General features: G+C 39.4%; 1 protein-coding gene and 1 long non-coding RNA gene across 2 annotated transcripts in view; one reads left to right on the top strand and one right to left on the bottom strand.

Moving 5' to 3' along the window:
- The window catches only part of LOC125785743 (uncharacterized), a 399,129-nt gene that overhangs the window by 79,027 nt on the left and 293,436 nt on the right, over window positions 1-26,666 (top strand). The gene's annotated exons all lie outside the window — the stretch shown is intronic.
- Window positions 8,941-9,537, bottom strand: LOC125785748 (uncharacterized). The gene is made up of 3 exons (XR_007428091.1): window positions 9,390-9,537; window positions 9,138-9,296; window positions 8,941-9,029 (listed from the first exon to the last, which is right to left on the bottom strand). It is a non-coding gene; the product is annotated as an uncharacterized LOC125785748 (long non-coding RNA).

Consider the following 26,666-nt stretch of genomic DNA (forward strand, 5'->3'; position numbering starts at 1 on the left):
TTCTTAACTATCACTGTATTTGTCTGCTATATGATATATTTCACTAAAATTGCTGATCCAAACAACCAGTGATTTATAAAGGAAAATCATAAAAATTATCAGGGGTGCCCAAACTTTTTCATACCACTGTAACACTTTTCAGATTTTTATTTAATTAAGATAAAAAAAAACATGCTTCATTTTTGATCCAATTTACAATTATGTGCCACAGTGCTGGTCCATCAATACAAATACAAGGCACTGTATATTGATTACATGACTACTTGAATAACCAGATAACCACAGAATCATAATCAGATTATAAAGTGTATTTAAATTATCAAAATAAAAGCTATTAAGAATATAAAATACAAAAATATATCCAGTACTGCATATCTCTACTGCAGGCACAGGAAACAAAATAAGGATCAGTAAAATACCTCAACACTTGATAGTATAATTTAATAAGTTTATTTTACAGAACTTTTTTACAGTATTTTTGTTATGTTCACTTTACTTTCACAATGTATTTTAAGCATGTTGTACTACTCCTATATAGTAGTAGTGTACTAAAACTGTACGTACAGTAGAAGTATATGGAACACATAAAATTACTTGTTTTATATGAATTATATATTTTTATTTAATTTCAAGTCCAATTTAAGTCCACTTGTCATATAGTTGAACTCTAAAAGCTTTGTTTGGATTCCATATTTCTTCATACAACCCCGTTAATCAGGTCCAAAAAGGGCCAAGTGGGCAAAGATTACTATGTAAATGATACCATAAATTAAAAGAGAAGCATTATCATGGATATTTAATATTAGAATTCTTACCAGTCTGTCTTGGGGCACTCATGGCATCATCTGCAGCATCATTATCAGGTTCACTGCCATCGCTGTCATCAGTTGGGTTAATCTCATCTTAGAAATAAAAACAAGTTTAATTGAATAGGTAAAAAACTTTAGCCTTTTAAAAGGACATAATTTGTAACAAACAAAGCTAAATGTTATGCCGCTAGATCAAAACACTGCATTCCCAAATTGTATTTAAGTCTAACAAATGGAACAGTTTTATTCAAACTAATTTTTGATTTTTTCTTTTGATTGAAAGTGTTATTTATAGGAAAGAAAGGTTTGGTCCCACTGCCATTCTCTACTACCAAGCTTACTAGAAAACATTTAAATGTGCCCCACCTTAAGGTACTGCCAAAATGCACTTGTAAATGCATACCTTCAATCTCAATGTCATCAAGTGATTTGCCCTGCAGATCAGGAAGACATCCTTTTTCCATAGCCAGCAGGAGTTTTGATATCTTAGCCAGCTGAGTTGTTGCTTCGGGGAGTCTATAGTACTCTCGGTGTACACGAATGTCATGTCCCAAGAAGTCTGCAACTTGATCCAATTCATTGTTTTTCAGATTGAGGACTTGTGAGAGAGTAGCCACATGTTTCCGCAAGTGTGTTGATCGGAGATGTTCCGGATTTTGTGCACCACACTGAACTGCATAAATCCTCAGACAGTCCTGGCCTCTGTAATAACTTTGACAGCTGGGTCTGGCGAACAAGAAGTTGTTTGCATCTGGAACTCCACATTGTAGTCTTGAGCTGACCAAAAGTGTCAGAGCATCAACCATGCTTGGTGTGAGAAGGACAGCGACCTTTCTGCCTCTTTTACCTTTGATCTCAACTCTGCAGAAATGACTGCAAAGTTTCTTTTTGAAATTGGAAAGGCCAAATGCAACATCTTCATGCAGAAGAGTCTTATCCCTGTCTTGAAAGCATTTAAGATGCATTTTTGAGACCTCTCCAGCACGTCTCCGGTTAAAAACAATGATCCTTGCAAGTGTAGATTTGGCAAGCTCAGCATAGCTTTGCGGTGAGGGTGTCTTCCTCAGATTTTCAGATGCTGCATCTGCAGCTGTCTCCAGATGTTTATGAAGAAGCTGAACATCTTGGGTGAAAGGCAGTGTTGATGGCTTGTTGAATCTTGCTTCACTCAGTGTCCCTAAAGCCCTGTGTGAAACAAGCTCTGACCATTTAGTGGTATAAAGTTTTTTAAATGTTGACTTGATCAACTCTTCATCTTCTGCCATAAGGGCCCTACAGTGAATGATCTCACAGACCTTCTGCAATGTGTGCCCCAGTTTCAGAGCTAGACTTGGTGTTTGGTAGCAGTTCATTTCTTCATCATAGCCTGACACCTTCTTCAACTGACAACTGCTTCAATAACTTTTGAAAAATTGGCAGGTTTTACAGCCTCTTCTAGGCTGTAGACAGAAGACTCGCTGCGCAAAGTCAGCAAAAACCTTCCAATTTCACGGAGTTTCTGCCTAATGTACTCAAATTTGGTTGGGTCATTCCCATGTTTGTTGAAGAAAGACTGTGCTAGCTGCAGAATGCAAAAGTCATTGCGCACAACAGATGCAATCACATCTTGCTTCATTGCACTTAAAAGCTTCCAAACCCCTTGGGATATTTGTTGTGAAACTGTAGACTCTGCCAGAGTAGCCAGACCCAGAACCCTGGTTCTTCCTTTCTCTGCGTTTACAGTTCCAGGCTTTGAAGAACATCGTTTTACATGCCTCCATAGGTCTTTGCACACAAACATCCCTTTGCAATGCATGCAGTGCACAAATTGTTTCGAGTCACAGGCTCTGTTTGGTCTTTTTTTACTTTGAGCGAGCCACTTCCTTTCTGTAAAACATTTGAATTATGCTGATAGTTTCCCTTGTTCCTATTTTTTTCCAGTAATGTTTTACGTTCTTTTGAATGCTTTGGAAATGACAAAGCCTTTGCAACTTCAACTTCTGCCATGTGGGTCTTCAAGTGACGAGCAATTTTTGACTGTGGTTTTCCACAAATGTAACAGTAGTTCTTCTTGTTTTCAGAACAAGAAATTTCAGATGACTGAAGACAATCAGCAACAGCTGTTGGACCCCCTTGTCCTGTCAGTGATGCATCTGGAAAATCTTCACACTCACTCTTGTGAGTGTCCACTGGTTCTGTTGTAGTTATTAACCTTAAACCCAAGCTGTTTGGTCTCCTGCCTGAAGCTGCAGCTTCTGAGGACAGTTTGCAATTAGAAAGAAGCTCAATCTGATCTTTATTTGAAAGTGTATCTTCTAATTCTGTAGAACTGTCTGATTCACCATGCAATTCTACACCTGAAACCTGCTCCTCATAGCAAAATAAATCAGCTTCTTTGTCTAGAGAAACACTTTCCATCGACTTTTCACTCTGTTTTCCACTGCATTTATTTTTTTGGTCTAACTTCAAACTGCCAGATTTGGTGAAGTTGGAGTGGACAGCTTTCACATTTTGCTTATTGACTTGGATTTTGTTTGGCCATTCTATTGGAGACTCCATTGCACTGTCTGATTCACTGTCTGAGTTGTCTGTCTTTGGCACATACTTTTCATCTGATTTATCCTCATCTGAACTTGAATCCCTTTCTCCCTGATACCAGAAAATAGAACATTACTATGTAACACTTGGCAATAAATGGCAACTCTTAAAAAACGCGGAATATACATACCCATGACACTGAGTCTTGGACATTCTTTTCCATTTTTGTAAAGCAGGTTTTGTGCCAGAAACAAGAGCAGACTACAAGAGAATCAACAAAATAATTCAGGAGATGAAAACTAATGTAGTCCACTGCTTTATACAAACTCACCACCGATTTTGTAAAACTGTACGTTTGTGACATTTAACACAACTCTGTTGTAAAGAACCAGGCCACATAACTGCCTAATATAGAATAGAATAGAATAGAATAGAATTGCCTTTATTGTCACATGGTCAAACCAGCGAAATTAGCCATCAACCCATCCATACAATAACATACAAGGGGAAAACAGGACAGGATAGGAAGACAGGGTAAGCCGCAGCGTGTGCACGCGCCGCCAATCATTTCTTCAGTTAGAGGGATACAAGGGGGAAGAAGAGGGTAAAAAAACATACCCCTAGACTGTGCCCTGAAGAGCACAGTGTAGGAACATCAAAAAAAACCTCAGCACATAGGCACATACAATATACACAAGAGACCAAGCAATGAAGGCGTGGGAAAGGGTACGGGAGGTGGGGGGGTCGTTAGGTAAACAGGGAGAGATTCAAAGTCACAGTATTCTTTGGAGGAATGCTCCCTATCATCCACAAGGCCGAGTGCTGATAGGGCGGGAGCCGAAAGCAGATTAGACTTCAGTTGTTTAGGCGAGTGACCGCTCTCCAGTTTAGCATGGTCACTCTCTATTGTCCATCATGGTCTCAGTTTTCTCCACCTTCCTTTGCAAAGCCGTTTGCTTCTCCGAGATGTTTTCCATGTTGCGGTTAAAAGTCACAGTCTGAGTGCGACAGCTCTGCCCACCGCATCAATCAGGTCGGGCAGCTTTTGGGGGCCCTTGACAGCTGTCCCCACACTTTTAATTTCACGATACACCAGGGCAATGCCTAACCCAATCAGCAAGAACCCTGTGATCATTGTGTCGAAAAGGTAGACGTCTTCGATGTCCTCCACAGAAAGAGTCGCCAGGCACACGGTCCGCCACGTCTCCCACGCGTCCCTCATGTAGCCAGCTGCAAACGTTCCATTAGGACAAGCAGGTTCCCCCGAACCCAGGCTTCTCGTCGAGAAGATGGTGTCAATTGCATTGAGAGACCATTTGATCAAATCCATTTCTTTTAGTTTGAAGAGCAGTGTGAAGAGAGTCTCTTAAGGAATAGCAGTGCCAGACGAGACAGGAGAAGCCAAGCAGGAGAGATAAGGGGAGGAGAGGGAGAGAAAGAAAATGCGACCGCCTTCAACGAGAGCAGAAAGAGAAAAAAAAAAAAAAAAAAAAACCTTCCAGATTATGTAAAAAATGACAATGGCAAGTATATCACCTTAATCTGAAATAAAGATTTTAAGATTTTTGATACACTATGATTGTTACTGACCTTTACACTTTAGACCAATCCATTTGAGTGATGCAAAAGGTCCATCACATGCGACACATTTGTTATGTTGACAGTCCTGGTAAAAAAAAAAAGAAACACTATTAAAAAAATGTTGTGCCAGGATTGGGCTGGTTGTGACCAGATTTGTTCTCTCAGTAATGTTCTAAAAAAAAGTAGCATATGTAAAATTGTATTTATACCCATGGTCTGTTGACAGAATCTGCTAAACATGTTATAATAAAAAGATGAATAAAATTATACCGGTTCCATCTCTATAACAGGAGGCAGGGCAGGCACTATGACACTGTTAGAAGCTTCTTGTGCAGGAACAGCCTAACAGTGTCAGAAACAATATTTTACATTGCCATCATTGCTTGTTATCAATTCTATGTAGCTCTTTGTTGTTAATAAAATGAAATGTTGTAATAAAATAATGAACAAAACTGTTCAGGACATGCACTACAGCTTGTGAAACAGAAGTCCCTCGAGACCACACTTTTGTCATATGCTACACACACAGGCTAATATAAATATTCACTGAAAAATATCTGCAGAGATATCTGCAGTGCCCCTGTAAAGCATAGTGACCTTATAAAACAGGTCTGGCCACACACACACCAGTAACACACAAACTCCCAGTAAACAATGCAGTCCTAGTAAGTACTTAAGTCCTCATGTAGAATGTTTCTGTCACACATGTTGATACACACAGTGTCAGGATGCGGGTGCAGGGAAGACGAGGAGGCGGACGCAAATGCAAACATAAACGGGATTTATTAACGAAAACAAATACAAAACACAACGGGATTTACTGGAAACAGGACTGAGGAAACTGGGGGAAACAAAGAACACCGACAGACGAAAAACGTACAAGGATCGACACCGGGGAAATGGAATACGGACCTTAAATAGAGGTGCACACACACAGGGAACAGGAAACACCTGGGACGAAGGGGCGAAGCTACAAAGGAACACAGGTGAGTGGAAAAACACTGGAGATGAAACACAGACCTAAGAATAACACAGACATACGAAGCAGACAGACCAAGGACCTGACATAACCCCCCCTTTAACGCGCAACTCCCGGGGCGCGTAAAAACAGATCTCCGGGAGCCGGGCAAGAGGGGGTGGAAAACACAACAGGACACCAAACAAGACTAAGAACAGAAGAGAGAGGACGGGACAGGAAACCGAAACGTAGACTGGACAGGGAAGAAAAGCTGGGTCTGGAGACTAGACACAAACGGGGAAATTGACGGAACTGAAGACAGAGACTGGACAGGGAACGGAGACTGGACATGTGGCACAAAAGGAGACTGGGACTGGACTGGGGACAGGACACATGGCTGAACAGGGGACTTGAAAGGAGATTGGACATTGGACTGGGCTGGGGACGTAAACGGAGACAAGACAGGGAACGGAGACTGGGACTGGACAGGGGACCGAACAGGAGACTGAGACTGGACAGGGGGCTGGACAAAACTGGACAGGGGAACTGGAACAAATACATTAACAGGAACTGACACGAACACAGTAACAGGGACAGGAACAGAAAAACCACTGGGGACAGGAACTGGAACATGGACAGACACGGGAACCATGACAGGGAGAGACAGGGGCACAAAAAACACAAGAGGGTGCCCAGGACCAGCAAAAGTCTGTGGGGTTAGCCTGGGCACATTACTGGGGGCAAATTCAGGAGGTCTAGCTGGCCTAGGGACACGGGGCCTAGGGCCAAACATTTTTCTTGGAGTTGGCTTGGGGGTGTACAAAGTTCTAGGAGTGGGCACAGGATCAGAGGCGGCCGGAGCCGCGGGCACAGAGTCAGAGGCGGCCGTAGCCGCGGGAACAAGGTCAGAGGCGGCCGGAGCCGCGGGCACAGAGTCAGAGGCGGCCGGAGCCGTGGGCAAAGGGTCAGAGGCGGCCGGAGCCGCGGGCACAGAGTCAGAGGCGGCCGGAGCCGCGGGCACAGAGTCAGAGGCGGCCGGAGCCGCGGGCAGCGCTGAAACAGAGGCGGCCGCAGCCGCGGGCAGCGCTGAAACAGAGGCGGTGGGTCCTGCTGGCGTGAGCGCGGCAGGCACCGCGGGTACAGAGTCAGAGGCGGCCGGAGCCGCGGGCTTGGGGGCGGCTGGCACCGCTGGCGAAGAAGCCGCTTCAGCGGGAGCTGAGAGTGCGGCTGCCGCCAAGACCCGGACTGGAGCCGCAGATTCAGCAGTGGGCGTGGTTGTAAACACCGGACCGGAGCTTGCTTCCGGAGCCGGAGTCGAGGATCTGGAAGCCGGCCGGGCTGGTGAGCTGGAAGCCTGTCGAGCTGGAGTGTTGGAAGTCGGCCGGGCTGGAGAGCTGGAAGCCGGCCGCGCTGGAGTGCTGGAAGTCGGCCGGGCTGGAGAGCTGGAAGCCGGCCGAGCTGGAGAGTGCGGTGGAGCTAGCAAGCTAGCTAGCTTAGCTGGAGCTTCAGAGAGCGGCGCTGCCGCCGCCGCTGTCTCGGGGAGCGGCGCGGCCACCGCTGAATTCTCGGGGAGCGGCGGAGTCACGGGGCGTGGAGCCTCAGCCGCGTGCTTCTTGGAGCGCGGTGAAGCCAGCAGGCTAGCTAGCTTAGCTGGAGCTTCAGAGAGCGGTGCTGCCGCTGTAGTCTCGGGGAGCGGCGCGGCCGCCGCTGAAGTCTCGGGGAGCGGCTGAGCCACGGGAGTCACGGGGCGTGGAGCCTCAGCCGCGTGCTTCTTGGAGCGCGGATGAGTCGCGGGGGTCTCGGAGCGCGAATGAGTCGCGGGGGTCTCATGGCGTGGAACCTCAGCCGCGGGCAACACGGGAGTCTGGGCGGCCTCTCGAGCTGTGCGTCCGAGAGCCGTGTAGAGCACCGCCCTTGTGGGGTACGGTAAGGGGGTTCTGGCCGGTGCGGTGTAGAACTCCTCTTCCTCCTCGGAGCTGCTGGGAGCGCAACCGAGGAAGTCCCACGGCTTACGCTCCACGAGCCTCGGGTACTCGTAGGTTTCACCCAACCTGATACGAGTCCCGAGGCTCCCCGCACACACCCGCAGCGCCCCCCCAAGCAAATCCTCCCCGGAAAAGGGATCCTCCTTCGGCTGGCGGGACCCCTTAGAACGTCTACCCCGAGGCCTGTGGCGTCCTTTAGGCCTCGGGGATTCCAACGCCGGGGTCCTGCATGGAGCGTGGCGAATCGCCAACCTGGAGCTGGTCCAACGGTTTGCTGCGTCCATTTTTGGGGTCGATCCTTCTGTCAGGCTGGGGTGCAGGGTAGACGAGGAGGCAGACGCAAATTGCAAACAACAGGGGATTTATTAACAAAAATACAAAATAAACATGGAATTGACTGAAAACAGGACTGGGGAAACTCGGGAAAACATGGAACACTGACAGACGAAAAACGTACAAGGATCGACACCGGGGAAATGGAACACGGACCTTAAATAGAGGTGCACACACACAGGAAACAGGAAACACCTGGGACGAAGGGGCGGAGCTACAAAGGAACACAGGTGAGTGGAAAAACACTGGAGATGAAACACAGACCTAAGAATAACACAGACATACGAAGCAGACAGACCAAGGACCTGACACACAGACACTAACTGTGATTGCAAATCTGATGCATGTCCTTGTTGAACACACTGTACTCACAAGACAGGTCTAAGACATACACAGCTTAAATACACAGACTAGCTAAATTCAGTTAAAATGGGTGCCAGTTATTCTAAATAAATTATGTTCACACTTCCCAACGTACCTCAGATTTTGTGTTGGATGTCTGCTCTTGGGGATGCAGTTGGTCTCTTTCATTGACTATCTGAAAATGTAAGTATTCAGGCTTCAGATAAAAACAAAATTAATCAGAGCAAAATGCAATTATTACATTACATCTACATTTTTTAACTTTTCAATGTACATTATTCTGAAAATACCTTGCATCTCCATGGCCACTCAGAGTCACCGTAATTGTATGTAATCTCTTCTCCAGGATTTATGCTTCTTGTTGCAAATAAACACAGATGGGGTTTCCCCCCTGTTGTGATTGTTCTCATTTTGCTGTTTGGGTTAAGATGATCATCATTTACAAGTCTCCCCAGAGAGCCATCATCCAGAGAAGCATCAACACTGAAAATGTGAATTAGAACAGATTATTTTAGCATTAGAATAAAACACTTTCAACCCCAAAATGATCACTTTGCTATGTTCTTAATTCTTATACAAAAAAATACATACCAAAAGAGCTTTCCATTGTAGCGGAATGAATACTGACTTTCAGTGCATCATGATATAATTTCTGTCTGTTTTCAGATTCATGTTTGCTTATCAGGTCCCCTCTGTATTCAAATAAGAAATCTCCCTTATCAAAATGGACACAGCTGAATACCCCACGGCCTACAAAAAAGAGAACATGTTAGGCTAAGATGTTACAGTCCTGAAAGTTTGTGTTGCTAATTGCATATTTATTGACAAACTTTAAGTTCATACCTTTTTCTGAATTTATATATTTTACATCAAACCCGTCTTTGTCTTTACAAACAGATGTAAAATATGCTGCCTCCTCTTTTGGTTTTACTTTTTTCCTTCGCAGATTCATTGCTGCCATCCTACATAATGGTTCTCCTATTCCTAACAAAAACATTTTATGTTATTTTTAGCATAACCTTTTTATTAAATTGTTTATTTGATTAACTCTGTTATTAATATTAATTCAATTTTATTAAATGTAGTTTTTAATGATGTTTTTCATACAGGTGGTGATTGACACTCCTGCATAATAGCAAGACATTAATTGTCTGCAGTGTGCTGACAAGTGATGACCAGAAGAAATCTCATTTCCAGGACAGATGTTAAACAATATTTGTTTTTTATTATTTTTGGTAGCATTGATTAGTTATCTACAAGTAAAAACTAGCTCTCACCCAGCCATTGTAAAGACCATGAACAACAGAGAATGTCTCAACTTGCACTCACCTAGCCAGTTTAACCCCCCAAAAACAACAGAACATGGCTGATCTAAAAGTCATTTTCACAAACTAGCTAAACCCTATAAACAACAGCTTGTTTAGCTTGATAAAACAACACTCACCTAGTCCAACTGAAACGCATAAACAACAGAGAATAGCTAGCTAGACTTCCACTGACAGCCATTTTTAACCACCAAAACAAAAGTAAAATGCCTGAACTTTTACTTAGCCAAACTAGCAACAGCAAATAGCTAAAGGGACACTTAATCAGTCATTTTAAACATCATAAAAAAGGGAGTGTGTCTAGGACATGTACGAGAGCTTAATAAAAAGAAGTCCCTCGAGACCACAATTTTATTATATACTACACATAGTTAAAGCACAACAGAAAAAGACAAAAGCTAGCTAGCTAAAGCACTGACTTAGTAAAATTAATTAAACCCCACAAACAGAGAACAGCTAGCTAGCTAAAGCACTGACTTAGTAAAACTAACCCCTATAGACAACAAAAACATGGCTAAATAAGCACTCACCCGGCCATTTTAATCCCCCTAAACAACCTTCTAAAGACTACATATTTATTTTCTGCATTAAAATGTATGCACTGTGACAAAAAGCAGTTTAAATATGTTTAAAATCAATCTGTTTACCTGAATTTCCAGTCTGCTTCGATGTGCTTGCACTGTGCTGTGTCCTTGCCGTGGTGGTATGACTCACGCTGATTGACGTAGCTCTCAGCCAATCACAGCTTGAGAAGCCAAAATTAAGCCCAGCCAATCAGGAATCAGCTAATTTTAACACAGAGGTCACACAGGTGCTGTTCCCACACCAGACTACAGGGGCGCAAGACCCAATGTGGAGTTAACACTGTGTTAAGCCGTTTTTGGGGTTTTATGGTATAAAAGGACATTGCGCCAAAATTTGAACAAAAGTTTCCCGCACTTAGATAAGTGCATCTACAGTGCAGGAATTATGAGGACACCGGCCGTGTCCTCGTAAACCCAAATGTCCTCGTAATGTCGGTACGTAGTCAGGTGAAAAGTCCCGGTAAACCACAAAAACCAACGCACCACACACACACACACCACACACACACACACCACACACACACACCACACACACACTCACACCACACACACACACACTCACACACACACACACCACAACACACACACCACACACACTCACACACACACACCACACCGCACACACACACACTCACACACACACACTCACACACACACACCACACACACACACCACACACACACACACCACACACACTCACACCACACACACACACCACACACACACTCACACCACACACACACACTCACACCACACACACACACTCACACACACACACACCACAACACACACACCACACACACACCACAACACACACACCACACACACTCACACACACACACCACACCGCACACACACACACTCACACACACACACCACACACACACACACTCACACACACACACACACCACACACACACATACACACACACACACACACACACACACCCCACACACACACAGACAGTCCTGCTCTCTGTATTTCAATGGCTGGGACAGTAGAAATTGAACTGCAGTATATAACTCAAGCTTGTCATCACACAGACCTTCTTATTCTACACTGAACCCTGTGAGTCTCACATGAAGAGAAGTGAATTTATTCCAGCTGCTGCCCTCACACACTCTTCATGTTCCAAGACTGCATTATATTCCATATCATCTACTACCTCTCACAGCTTTTAAACGAATAACTAAAGAGGAATTGTGAACCGAACTAAACACAGGCAATAATTAATACTAATAACAATTAAATACAACATAAAGACATCAGAAATTTACTGTCCCTCTGTGCTAAATGTATGATATCTTTTTTAACTCACCAGAAAATGAAATAAACCAAAATCTGAGATTTATTTGGCTCTATCACGTGGCAGGTGATGAGAAGAATCTTTCTTTCAGCACTAGAAGAATCATTACTAGAAGAAAAGTCTTGATTCTAGCTGGCAGTTTTTGTGTTGTTCAGTGTGTCACAAGGACATCTTGCAGGTTTTGGGAAAATGGAGCACAGAAAAATACTCCTTTTTATAGTAGAACTGAGTGACATGATTACTGTTCGTTTGAGGAGACCTTCATGGAGTGAAAGTGAATCCCCAGCAGAAGCAAAAACTGAGCTTTTCTGAACTGATAACTACACAGTTATATCTCAGGTAGAAATGTATATTATACAGGTCTGGTCTAATTAGACGTTGGGACACTGTGTGAAAAATGCTTTCCCTTTGCCTTATAAGAGACTAATGATGGGTAGTGAACCTCTTGGTGAGAGATTGTTGACTGTTAGGGCCCTATTTTAGTAATCTAAAAATACGCCTTTCACAGCAAAAAACATGCAAAAGTCAATGAACTAAATCAGTGAGCAGTGAGCATAGGCCAAAATAACAAATGAAACCAATTAACAAACAAAGAAAACTAACTGAACCTACAAAATAAAGCAAATACATAAAATACATAACCTACCCTGACTCCCTGTCAACAAAACAGCAGGAAAAGGTAGCAAAAAAAATGGCACTCACCCCATACTTTACCCAAAGACTAATGTAAACTGTAACAAAAACTAAAGCCTTTCACAGAATACAAAATGGAGGTGCCGGTTGGTCTGAGCAGGAAGTTGTTCCAGGTCAGGAAAGGGGAGGAGCCCTGAACGTCTCTCTCTCAGGTCAGGACTTCTCTTGTTCTTTTATAGAGTGAGCCCCAGGTGGCCAATCTTGGTCCTGCAACTAAAAACTAAACACACAAACAGCACAGAGGACACACAGGGGAACACCAATACGACCAGGGGTCATAACAGGCCCTTAGACATGACTCTACACTGTTCTCTAAAGACTAGACTTCCCAGCATGCACCCACACCGGACTTCCCTCACTCCAATGATCACATGATGCTACGGCGTTACTGCTCTCCGAGTCACTAATTGGCTCCACCTGCCCTCCCTGGTATATATACCCCTCAGTTTGCTCTGTTCTTTGCTGAGAGTTGAATCTAGTTTTCATAGCTCTACCATGACGCGTTCTATTGTTTCGCCTACTTCGTTACTGACCCTTTCTTTATCTCTGTTTATCATCTTTTACCATGCCAATTCTATTGCTTACCCATGGCCATTTTAAAATGTTTGGACCTCTCTGTTGCTTTCTCCCTTGTTTTGCTGGATCTACAGTGTATGACCCGGCTTTGCCTGAATACATTTTGATATGTTGTTTACCTTTGCTGCCATTCTGTTACTGACCTTGCCTGTCCCTCACAACTCTTGTAAGCCTAGTCTCTTCTGTAATAAACAAAAAAGTAAAAAGTGTCTGTCTTTAGTCTGGTTTTGAGAGAAAGTTAAAATGTTGTATAACATTGCAACTGAAGGCTGTGCTGTAATGTAAGCTCTTCTGAACTTGGGTCCTGCTCGGCTGCCAGTGATTAATTATTATATTGGTATATATTTGTTATTATTCAGCAAAAAATAGATAGTGTACAGTGCAGCTGGGAACATGCATTAGGACAAATACATTACAGGCCCTAAATCATTAATCATGATCAGCCATGGACCTTCATTACTGCTGCAGAGATATAATCAATTCTACAGTAGAGAAACTAAATCCCAGAGTCTGCATAATAAAGTGTTATAAATATATACAGTAAATGTTTACTACTTAAAAATATATAATTCTATCCAAGTCTTTCTTCTTACACACCAGTTTCAGCCGAGTTTCCCCAAAACATTTCCTAAAAGTTTGATTGAGTTTCACACTGAACACTTTTACTCTCGGATATGATGATCTTAATACTAAGATGCCTTTAGGAAACTATACCTTTTATTCCAAACAGCCGATGAAAGCCGATAGTTTACAGGAACAATATGCATTAATAAATACTAATCCTATTAAATCAGCTTCTTCAACAAGAGTCACCACTTACTGATCCACACTCCAGTTAATGCTGTATTCTATGGTCGACCGTAACTGCAGGTTTTAGGCGCTGCATTTTCCGTTGTGTTTGAAAGACTAGCAGCAATCATAGTATATAACATATAGAAACAAGAAAAAAAAAACAGTATATAAACCTAATAGAAACAAAAACAGAAAAAAACTTTGTATAAACCTAATAGAAACATAATAACTGAAAAATAAAATTATATTACAGAAGGCAAGAGCAATGCCATTTGATAAAATAAACACTATCAGATTGTGAAATCTTGGGTTTGGGTGTCTGATGCAGGAAATTAGTTCATCAGAAATGGAAAAGCTTCTTAACCAAAGAAAGAATGTTGCTCCAAAAAAGTTAAATATCATTTGCAAGTACAAACCAAACTTTTTGTTAGCAGGTAGCATTAGTTCCAGTCCTTATATGAGAGTTAATGAGTTTTGTAGTAAACTAATGGAAAGTGTTAGTGGTAATACTGATTGTGTCTCTCAGACTCCAGCAGCTGATGGAGCTGATGGTGTGTTTTCCGCTATAAGAGCTCGAATATATCAGATATTAAGGTATGAATTCTATGGAAACTGCTTTTGATTCTATGCAATATTTAACTTATAGCCAAAGTTTTAGAAATGAAAGCGCAGCGACAGTTCTGCTATAGACTCCAACGCTACGCCACCTAATTACATATCCAATCAGCTGTTCCCTTCTGCCTTTAAATAACGATCACTCATTCAGTACCTTTACTGACTTTCAGACGCTGATGGTCGTTCTTATCCTCCTCCTTCCCACCGCCTCCAGGTTGGTCCCGGTTGGTTGGCTGGGGGGATTGGTTCCGCCCCTGTCTCCAACGTATGACAGGATCTGCAGGGTCCAAATGCATCGAGTCCTGGTCCGATGACGGGGTCTACGCCAAAGACTCTACTACGCTACTGTTTCTGTATAACTTCTTTATATATATCTTTCCTTGGCTAAAAATGTTTAAAAGATTAAATAGTTCAACTAACAAACTCGCTTCTGGAGTCATAATAGTAGTAGAACTTGGTCCTGTAGGTTCAGTGTCCTGAACCTGGCAACCCACCTGAGCTTTATTTATATTTATATATTCTAAAGTTTCATCTAAGATTAATAAAATATAAACCTATAAATAGTAAAATCAGAGAAACTGATCATTTTGAAGTGGTCTCTTTTTTTAGAACTGTGTATCAATAAAATATAACAAATAAGAAATACAATGCCCATAAAACAACACACATAAAAATTAAAGAATTAATAAAGTATAAAAACTATTATTATAATTTACTTACATCAATGAATAGTTTTGCAGCTAATATGAGTAGTAAAACAGTTTGATGGTTTACAGAATATACACCACTATATTATAAATAAAACTATTGCATAAGTAGTTCTGGTTCTGTTGGTAATGAGGAATTTGTTGATTTTTTGTGAAATGGGACACATGGACCCACTGCTGCCGTAATGAAAGACCATCTGTCGGTTTATAGGAAGCAAAAAAGAAAAAATGGCTTTTTCATTTGACAAATTAATGTAATTAATTCCTTCAGAAAAAAATAAAAATAATTACAAACCAAAAAAAAAAAAGAAAGAATGTGTCCCAAAACAGTCTCAGTGTTCAGATCATTTTAATGTTTGGACTGGGTAAAGTTATATCAGCGCTGTTATTTAACAGTAGCTTTTATGAGCTGGATGGAAATGCCATGCTGCTCTAATGGAGTAGGAAATGTGCCCTCTGGCCTCAGGGGATATTATGGGGTTTAGAGTTGGGCTGCAGATTAAAGAAGCGTGCACTATTGTGTTCAGGGTGATTCTGAGAGAACAGCAGATAATATTGTATCACTGAGACTCTCGGAGGGAAAGAAAACCAAAGCAAGTATTGTAGAGTTAGTGAGACTGATAAATATTAAAGACTGAATCAGACTGCTGACATTTACTACGCAGGACAGACTGGCAGTATCAGAGTTCAGAATCTAGATAAATGGAAATCATTTATTTTGTGTAACTCTCTGTATGATGACTGTCTGCATCAACAATCTCTGCTTCTTTGGCACAAATACAAACCTTATTCACATCCCTCAGCTTACACCATCTCTACATCAGATATCTATAATTGTATAAACATATAAAATCGCAAACAAATAAATACAAACTTCAGCTATACATACTGTATATGTGGGCCATTAAAATATATTTTATTATTAAGCATAGTGTCTTGTACCTTAATTGCAAATATATGTAATTAAAACATTAATAAAAACTACCTAAAACACTGAAAAAACCTTCCCCACTCTCTAACTATAAACGTTGCCATGAAATATAATTATTAAAATCTGATATGGAGTTCTTTTTGCGTTGTTGTGTGACTCCAATTATATTTTTTATAATATATCCATAATATTTAAGTTAAAATATACATTTTAGTTGTGTCCCTGGGTTTCACTCAGTCCTGTTACTGTAACACATTACCCCATCTGAAATATCCGGGACATTCCACAACAGGAAGTGACATCAGCTGGTTCTTCTGAAGATCGTGAGAAGACCTAAATGAAGTTCCCTCATTTGTTTTTCTGTATATTTGATCTTATTGTAACTATAACTGAGGAGCTCAATCTCAACACTCAGTCCTGTTACCTCAATTCATTCTTAAATCTTATTTGTTTTTTGGGAGAAATACATTTTTTTGGAAAATCACTAGAATGTGCTCAGTGTCCTCATGCTATTAGCATAGCCACCATTTAGCTATTTTTCATGTTTTTGCTAATTTTATGCTAAAAACTCATTCCTGTTACTTTAAGTCCTGTTTCTCAAAACATAAAAAGTAACAGGAATGAGTTCCAGTAACAGGAGGGATTTTTGTTATAAATATCAATTATTTGAACATGCAGTCGATCATTTCTTTAAAATAAAGACTTTCTTGAGAGAAAATCAGAGGAATTAGTGGACTTTCTTTTAAACATGCTTTTTGAGTGTCACATGAGTTTTCTAACCATCTGCAGCTTAGAAACCTTGTAAATAATTAAGTAAAACTGCCTGAGTTTGACCAGAACATGTTTTGAATGGTTAAATATATGTGGTGTTATATTCAGAGTTGAAAACATTTTATAAAGAATAATAAGTTTAATTTGGAACAGTCACAACAAGCGAATAACACCCATTCAGCGGACTGACCCAAATGTATTTAAGTACTTATACTTCAAGTAGTTCTTATTATTGCTCAGAGGAATTGTAGATTACTTTATGTTGTGTGTATTTTTTCAGTTCTTCCTCTTTATTTATTAGGTCGACTCCTGCAGTATGAGAAATCCCTTGTATATCTTGTACTTGGCACATTCAGTGTCTGATTTCCAGTGATGTCAGTAACGCATTACTCTAATCTGACCCTTTTTTTCAGTAACGAGTAATCTAACGCGTTACTATTTCCAATCCAGTAATCAGATTAAAGTTACTTATTTAAGTCACTGTGCGTTACTCTCTCTCTCTCTCTCTCCACCTCATCTCCTCCACACACACACACACACACACACACACACACACACACAGCTCCCTTACCCATTCCCCCTCCGCTCTTCCCCAATCACACGCGTCTCGCTTTCTCCCCTGTCTCTCTCTCTCGCGCTCGGTGTGTCTTTAGTTTCCGCCCGTTTTCGGCCGCGTCCCAATTCACTAGCCAGGGCAGTATGGAACGCCAAAAGGCCCAAAAAACGCCTGGACCAGACGCCTTTTATCGAAAAGAACGGCGTAAAAAACGGCGTTCTGTGTGGGTTTTACGCCGTAATACACGCCGTATGATTTCAAGACGCCGTAATATACGGCGTATGATTTCACGACGGCGTTAAAAACGCCGCTAAAAGCACAGAAGACGCCGTTTCCCACGGCGTTTTTCGACCCTTTTGGCGCGCCGTACAGAGCGCCGTCTCAGTGCAATGAGACGGCGTAAAAAGCGGCGTTTTAGTGTCTCTCTTGACGCCGTAAAAAGCGATATACCCCTCGCTGCAGAACCACAAGTCCAGGGGGTGGGGCTGGATCTGATCCAAGGGGTGGAGCCTGACCTCCTGACCACCCATATCTTCTTTTCATTGGTTTTAAGTCATCGCATTTCAATTCGTCGTTAAACTTAACACGTGTCGCTTACGTTTCCGACCAGGACTTATTTTATCATATCAAATAAATCCTGGAACCCAACCTTAAGACTTTTACCGTTTATACATCAAAATGTTATTTGCTACGTAGCACATTTAAATCACACAATACAGATTTAAAAGAAGGAACATGTCTGTGATTACAAACATAATAAAATGCTGTACATTTCCTATATAAATATTAACTATTTCATTTTTTATCTTTAATAAAAAGGGCCTAAAGACAAAATAAAAAATAAATAATTAAAATAAAGGATGCCAATGAGTGTCTTATCTACCAGCTACCATGTTCATTTATTATTACAGATATTAATACACAATCAAAATGGCGAACAAACAGAAGCAATCAGATTTTCAATTAAGTAAAATCACCCAACGAAACTAATTAATAGTATTAGCAAAATGAAAATGTGTCTATTATGAACTTACTTTCACGTTCGTGATTGTTTACTTGACTCCGAAAGGCGAGTGAGTAAAACCGGATGGGGAAGAGTCCGATCTGCTTCAGACCAATGAAAACACGACGTAGGAAGAGTTGGATCAGATCCAGCCCCACCCCCTGGACTTGTGGTTCTGCAGCGAGGGGTACTTGTAAAAAGCGGCGTTTAATAATAAGATAATGAGCTCCACCTTCCAGTTTTGAAAGCCAATACATTTAAACTCTGTTCAGCCAATGCTCTTACAGAGAGACTCAGTCTAAAGCAATTCACTGCAGATCCGAGCTCCTGAACCAGAGCTCTTCAGTTTTTAAATACAAATTTACAATATACCTTCTTCACACATTCCCGCTGGAGCTCATGCTTTTATTAGTCTAACATTTATGCTGTTCAATGTATTTTAAATAAAATTAATAGTAGTAGGGACGGTCCTTGTGCATGAATTTTATTAATTAATAGTGTGTTTCTTTTTAGGCTACGTTTGGTAAATGGTAGCGAATAGGGTCATTCTGTTATATTACAAGAGTTTCTTGGTTTATTAGCTCTTAAATATTTGGCCAGGTACTGTATCATTATTTATATTATTTGAAGGATCTAAATAACAGGAGTGTTAGTAATCATAAAATGTAAGGAAACGTAAATGTTTATAAGATATACAGTGATAAACCAAAAAACACCCCGACAGCTGAATATTCAAGGACACGGAGGTGGTGGTAGAGAGAAGGATGACGGCTAAATTTATACTCCACGAAGAACACTCTCAATCACTGGATAGCTCAACTTACCGATCATTCAATCATTCAATCAATAAACCTTTTTTTCCTCTCGGGAGTACATCATTTCCAGTGTAGCCGAGCATTTACAATTTAAAAGGGACTGACAACATTGAGTAAGAAAATAGAATTAATAAGAATAATAAAAAAAATATATATATATATATAATTAATGCCAGGCTGATTTGACCCTGTTTGTGCAAATAAATGATTTTTAAGACCACCAGAGACAAAATTATGAAAATATGAAAATTGCAAAAAGTACACAACAACAATGTTAAATTCAAAGGATTTACAGTAACATTTAAAGGACTTTTTTAGGGCAAATAAATGACAAGACTTGATAAGACATCCGCAAACCGTGAATAGGTGTCTATACACAGGAACGTCGCTTTAGCCCCTTTTTAGGGATGTTTTAATTGTTTTTACAGAAGTGTCTCTCTAATATGTTAAAAATACTCAAATCTTAAAGTATACCATAATTAAAGAATTTTAGTAACGAAATCAATCTCCCCACGCAGCGCGAAAGATCTGATCCACTTTGTCTCGGAGCCGCCTCAAGAAAAATGCATATGTAACAGAGTTAGAATTACCAGATAATATAATTAATGAGTTTCACCAAAATTGCTCTACTATTATAAAAATGGGTAAAAAAGTCTAAAAAGTTCATTTTTTTGTGAAAGTTTATATTTTTGTAAAAAAAGGTTAAATATATTTTTGGGAGCTTTTCATTTCTTGCTTTGACGTCCCTGCAGGCTGTGTCCCTCTGCTGCTGCCGTACCTCCATCAGACGAGTGAGAGCTCTGAGATGGATGGTTCGTAGCTGCTGCAGTTTCTCTCTAAATTATATATTTTCTAATCTTTATCTAGTTAAAAACTTTAAAAACACTGTTCTATAACTTTATAAAAATATCTAGTGCTCTATTTATTATTAAGTTTTGATAAGAAATGTTAACTTTATCGAGTTTAGTCTAGACATGTGCTCCGCACGTGCGGGCCGCATTATATAACTCATGTCTCTAAAGTAAAATGTGAATTAAGCTAATCCCTTTTTATCTTATTTTACTTTCTACAACCTCAGTGTGCTATACCTGCAGCCGTTCATTGCAAGACGTGAAGGATTATTTGATTTAATCTGTTTCAGGTATGTTGCTCCCTAGACTTTCCCTCCAAAGATGTTCTTTAAATATTTCTAAATATGTTATTAATTAATTAATTTTTCTAATGCTGTTGTGCTATAAGATAAAAAAAATGCTTTCCTCTGTAAATTTTTGAATATGTTTTTATGAGAAAAACAAGCTATACGATCACGTACATGTTATGTTAAAATACTGTTTTAAAAAAAAAGAACACTCAGACGAGTGAGAGCTCTGAGATGGATGTGTGCTATACCTGCAGCCGTTCATTGCAAGACGTGAAGGATTATTTGATTTAATCTGTTTCAGAATAAACAGAATGGAAAGCAGCACTGGTCTGAGACTCATTTACTGACCAAACAGTGGTCGTTACACATACACGCACGCAAAATTAAACAGCGCTTTTTTAAGCTAATGATCCAGGCTGTCCAGCATTTAGACTGGAGTGAGTTAGGCTAGCTGTGGTGCTGTTGGTCAGTTTGTGTGTTTATAATCTGTGTATTGTACTGCCTGTATGTGTGAAGGTTTCTAAGCGACTGAAGTAAATATAATATAATAATAAATATAAATATAATAAATATGTAACTTGTAAGTCTATGTCTGTAAATGACATTACTTGTTTCCTTATTGAAATAGAAAAATTACCGGATCTGCTGAAGCATAAAAACTACTATTAATAATATTATGCTTAAACAACAACAAAACAATAATATTCATAGTAAATTAAGAATAATTTACATCTTATAATAATAATAATAATAATAATAATAATATTATATAATTATAATATATAATTTTATATAATATAATAAATATATAATATATTATAATTATACTGTATAATTATAATATTTTAATAAGAATAAAAATAAGAAGAATCAGCTTCCTAATATAATTTGTAACTAATTTAATAAATTAATAAATTCATTTATTGAAACCCTGATGTTTTTGCAACAATGGGGTTCTTCATGTGTGATATACTGACAAGGTGATGTGATTTCCGTCTGGATAAAAAAAAAGTGGGGAGCTGCACAGCGTTTTGCTTTCACCTAAACCTAGAGTTTATTTTTACATTGATACAGCATAAATATTAGACTAATAAAAGGCATGAGCACCAGCGGGAATGTCTATAGATGGTATATTGTTAATTGTGTCTAAAAAACTGTGTCTGAAGAGCTCAGGAGCTCGGATCTGCAGTGAATTGCTTTAGACTGAGTCTCTCTGTAAGAGCATTGGCTGAACAGAGTTTAAATGTATTGGCTTTCAAAACTGGAAGGTGGAGCTCATTATCTTATTATTAAACGCCGCTTTTTACGGCGTCAAGAGAGACACTAAAACGCCGCTCTGTACGGCGCGCCAAAAGGGTCGAAAAACGCCGTGGGAAACGGCGTCTTCTGTGCTTTTAGCGGCGTTTTTAACGCCGCTGTGAAATCATACGGCGTATATTACGGCGTAAAACCCACACTTTTCTATAAAAGGCGTCTGGTCCAGGCGTTTTTTGGGCCTTTTGGCGTTCCATAGGGCAGCGGTCTGCCACAAATTTGATTGGCAGAGGAGAGCATTTAAAGATTTTACGCCACACGTGATTGGACGTTCACTGCGCATATACCGTAAAGACAAGAAAAGTTCCGGTGCTTTAAATGAACACTGTCAGAATTAAATCCTTCTCAGTAGTTGGGTCCGGTATGGGTCCGTATTGGACAACGTCTGGGTCCGGACCCGCACCGCAGTCTGCATATATGTGATCCCTGGTCTAGACCATATACACGGTTCTGTTTTATAAAACCACTCCTTGCTGCCCTGCAGAGAACAACAGGTTCAATGTTCAGATTTACAGTGTTAAATATGTCAGGTCAAGAAAGACTTTCTTTATTTTATATGGTTTTTTTATAAAAACAAGTATTTATGTTTAGTAAAATCAAGAAAGACCATATTTTATTTTTTATTTAAAAAATATTTATGTTAAGTTAATTTTTTTATTTTTATATATAAAAAAAAAATTTTAGGAAATAGTTCAACTTAATAGAGATAAATTGATGTTAAAAATGCATTTTCCAATAAAGGCAGTATTGGTAAAACTGGTTATAATGTTTATGTTGAGGTGGTGGGAGGTGGTGTCTGCAGCTGCTGAAAGTAACTAATAAAGTAACTTGTAAAGTAACTTAGTTACTTTTAAAATCAAGTAATCCATAAAGTAACTAAGTTACTTTTTAAAGGAGTAATCAGTAATCAGATTACTTTTTCAAAGTAACTATACCATCACTGCTGATTTCTGTTTTTATACACAAACACGTGGAAAAGAAATGTGCACTGTAGGGACACTGCTCTCTTCAAGGCTGCAGGCAGTCTGCTCCAAAACACTCAGCACAGTCAGTGTGAACATCTAGTGATACACCTCCTAGTGTATCTGGAGCAGTAGCAGCTCTGTGATTTCTGTGTGTCTGTGTGTGCGTGTGTGTGAGTGAGTGTGTGTGTGTGTGTGTGTGTGTGTGTGTGTGTGTGTGTGTGTGTGTGTGTGTGTGTGTTGTAACAGGGCTTGTGGATAACTGCCACAGTAAGAAAACTGCCAGCTGCCATAATGCAAAAAAAGCAACACATCTATTGTCATAAAGTAACTCTAGTGTGATAGTGTGTAAGGGATTAGTGTATTAGTGTAAAGCCTCGCTTTCTTAGACAGACCCAGGCTGAGTACATAAAATACCACATTTTTTGCACAATAAAGCACACTTAAAATTTTAATTTAATTTCATTTGAGCAAAAAGCGTCAGTGCATTTTATAATCCGGTGCTCCTTATGTATGAATTCTATCAGTCAGGTATTAAGGAGCAGTAAAGACACTCCACTGAAGTACAGAGTTATACAGGAGATTCAGTTTAGTTCTCCAGCACAGGGACTGGAGCAGCATTAGCATTAGCCGCTAACTCCGCTAAGCGCTAGCTCTTTCACCATTCAGAGGTGAGGATTATTGGCCTGCAGCCACTGCAAACCCCAACTAACACTGCTGAAGAAGCATTAGCATTTCTTACCCAAATAAATGGTTTTCAGGAGAGAAATCTGTGTAGAGATTAACAACCAGGGCTCGTTTTCACTTTAAAAGAAAATGTTTTTTTAAGAACTATAGTTTTGTTTACTTAGCTTTTAATGTAAAGGAAAACTATAAATTACATAAATTTAGACTGATATGAGCATGATTTATTAAGTTGTAGAGGTTCCTAATAATGTATTCTGTGATAATCCACCCCATGCAGCTGAAATATCTCTGAGAATCTTGTGTTGGGATTAAATGTTAATTGATCTTCCTTCTGAATAGCAATCCCACACTTTCTCCTGGATATTGTTTAGATAATCAGTGTAAATGGGAAACTTTTTGCGAGGCATTTTAATTACTACATTTGTTTCTAACCATGTTTAGACAGCCTGTTACTGTTTTAGTTGAGTGTTGCTTTTACCTTTTATTTATTTTATCTATTTTGTCTTTTTATTCATGTAATTTTTTTGTTTTAACTTTTAGCCTTTTTATTTATTTTATTCATTTCTTCCTTTTATTTAACGTTTTTCCTTTTTATTTTTATCATTTTTTATTTTCCGGATTTTATTATTCTAATTATTTATCTATTTATTTTATTGCTCTACATTTTAGCCTGTCCACTTGTTTTTTATTCTGATTTATTTTATTTCTTCTTAATTAAATCTTATATTGTTTACTTACTTACCATTTAATTTGTATTGTTTTTTTAATGAAGTTCCTTATTTTAGCTCATCTGATTAAATTCTTGATTTTAGTTTTTTCAGTCTCTTTAAATTGTAAATGCATGGCTGCATTGAAAATAAAGGTTGATATGGGAAGACACAAAGGGGTGGGACAACTGGATAGCCAAATTGGGAGAAAATGGGGGAAAAAAATGATAGAAAATAAAGGTTGATTGAGAAAGTTGGTTATGGCCAACTGTATTTTACTTTATACGCTTTAGTCACCTGCACATAAAAAAAAAATTAACTATCTTGGCAATTTGATTTGCCAAAAGATGTGGGATATATAAATATATTATATTCTTATATAAAGCCTATCTGAAGATGCTCTTTTTGTTTTGGAAGTCATTTATTTGTTTTGTTTTTTTTGTTCTTGATTACAAGAGAAAAGTTTCTTTTGCCAGATTTCCAATCAGTTCTATTCTGAGTCAGGTGTAGAGAGTCTTTGTTACGGTTTCAGAGAGAGTTATTCCCTGAGTCTGAGAGTAGCTCAGGGACTCTGTGTTATTAAAATGACATTACCCTCCAGTCTGTGACTCTCCGGGGATTCGGGAAGCTGTTGCTCGGCTGTTATTAAGAGTCGGACAGGAAGAGGGACGCGTTCAGGCTGTAGGTCTATAATCAGCCTGATCACTGCTAGTCTCACAAGTTCAACACTGACTGAGATACGTCACAATACTTTAATACGCAAAGTAGTTTGTTCACACACATATACAACAGTGTAATATATACCCAGTCAAACATATCTGAACACCCTTATACCAGACAAACAACTTAACAGAAAATAATAAATACAGAGATTATTATTTTTTATAAAATAAAGAAAATAAGAGTTTATACTGTTTTCCTTTTCTGGTGTTCTGATTTGTGCAAATGTATTTATGTGGAGTTATGTATCATAACTAAGTTTTGGGAGTGATCCATGCCCTCACTCCTCCCACTTCCTTCCCTATTTAAACCGTCACTTCCTCTCTACCTCGCACCCACCTCCTCCACTTCCTCCTTCTTTAATTTTATTCTCTTCTCGTGTTTCTCTTCATGTGAGGGGGGGCTTCGGCTTCACGCTTTACAGCGAAGCTGCCCCGAACTCCACCCCAATACTCTGAGTTCACTCCCCCTCTTTTCTTCTTCTCTGCCCAGTCAAGGGCGTGGGTCAATACTAGCAAAATCAAAAGTAATGTCCTAAACTTGCACTTTCTCTTTGTGAAAGTGACAGTTCGCTCACTGGTGAGAATGTGTAATTGCAGTGTTAATGTGTGTGTTTTTGTGATGTGCTCCCTATTGCTGTGATTGCAGAAGGAAGGCTGATGCTCTTTCAGAGGCTGTGTATTTTATATAAGTATGTAAAGAAATGTTACACTGGAAAAAAACTCAAAGCCAAAAACCTTCCAGACCATCTCAGATGTTGCAGGAATGGTTGTGCCAGCACACAGATTCACACCATTCATTAAAAACTCCCATCTCAGAGCTCAATACCACTGCTTTCAATTTAAAAGAAATAATTATCAGGACTGCTGCTTTAAACTGCTCTAAACCATTTCATTTCTTTGTGTGATCCTCAAAGAAGGGCTGACACAGGATGAATAAATTCAGTGACACAGAAAATGTGTTATAAGTGCCGATACGTGATGTGTATCTTAATGTGTGTGTGTGTGCAGGTGATCCTACTTTGAACTAGCACAGCTGGAGCACAGCTGTGAGAGGAATCGTGGGAATACTGAGAGAGCTCTCTTTATAGAATCCCTCTGTTATTCTACAGGGCTCTGTAGAGGAAGAAATAGACGTTTACAGAGCATGAAAAAAAGGTTTAAACATTTCTATACAAAATTATTAATATTTAAGTGATGTTCAAGGTGACACATTTCTGTCAATTAGTAATTATTAATGATTATACAGTTATTCTCATTAGCAGCTGGATTAAAGCTGACAATACGCACACAATTTAAAATCAGCAAAATGAGCCGAGCTATGGAGAGTGAAATCTGGCTCGGGCTGATAATTAGATCGGGCTGATTTAACTTAATATGTGAGTCAAATTCCAACAGAATAGAGACACAGTTTTCACCACAGTACTGAATCTAAAACTGCAGAGAATACAGGGAGTCACTGTGGATTATTTGTATGGAAATACACCTGTTAAATAACATTTTAAGATTTTAAAAAGACAATGCATGTATCTTTGCATTATACAGAGCCCCTGAAGAGACATCATGTAAAAAAAATATGGAAATAAAATCCTGTGGAACTAAATAATTAAGTCATAGCCGGAGAATAATAAAGCTTGCTTTTCTGTAAATCAATTCATTTTACTTTACTTTTACTATTATCTTTTCTTTATTTTATATTTTATAAATTCTTTACTTTTTATGTCAATTAGTTTTTTTTTTCAAATATATTAAATGTTGATTAAAAAAAGTACTTTTGTATTATTCTTTACTATTTTATTCTTTATTATTTCTCAATTCTTATTAAATGTTTTAAATCCCTTTTATACTGTAAATGGGGGTCACACTCAATGTATTACAGATTGAATGATCTCATTCCCACGCCTTAATCATCTCG

The sequence above is a fragment of the Astyanax mexicanus genome, chromosome 21 (assembly GCF_023375975.1).
Source record: "Astyanax mexicanus isolate ESR-SI-001 chromosome 21, AstMex3_surface, whole genome shotgun sequence".
Classification (NCBI taxonomy): domain Eukaryota; kingdom Metazoa; phylum Chordata; class Actinopteri; order Characiformes; family Acestrorhamphidae; genus Astyanax; species Astyanax mexicanus.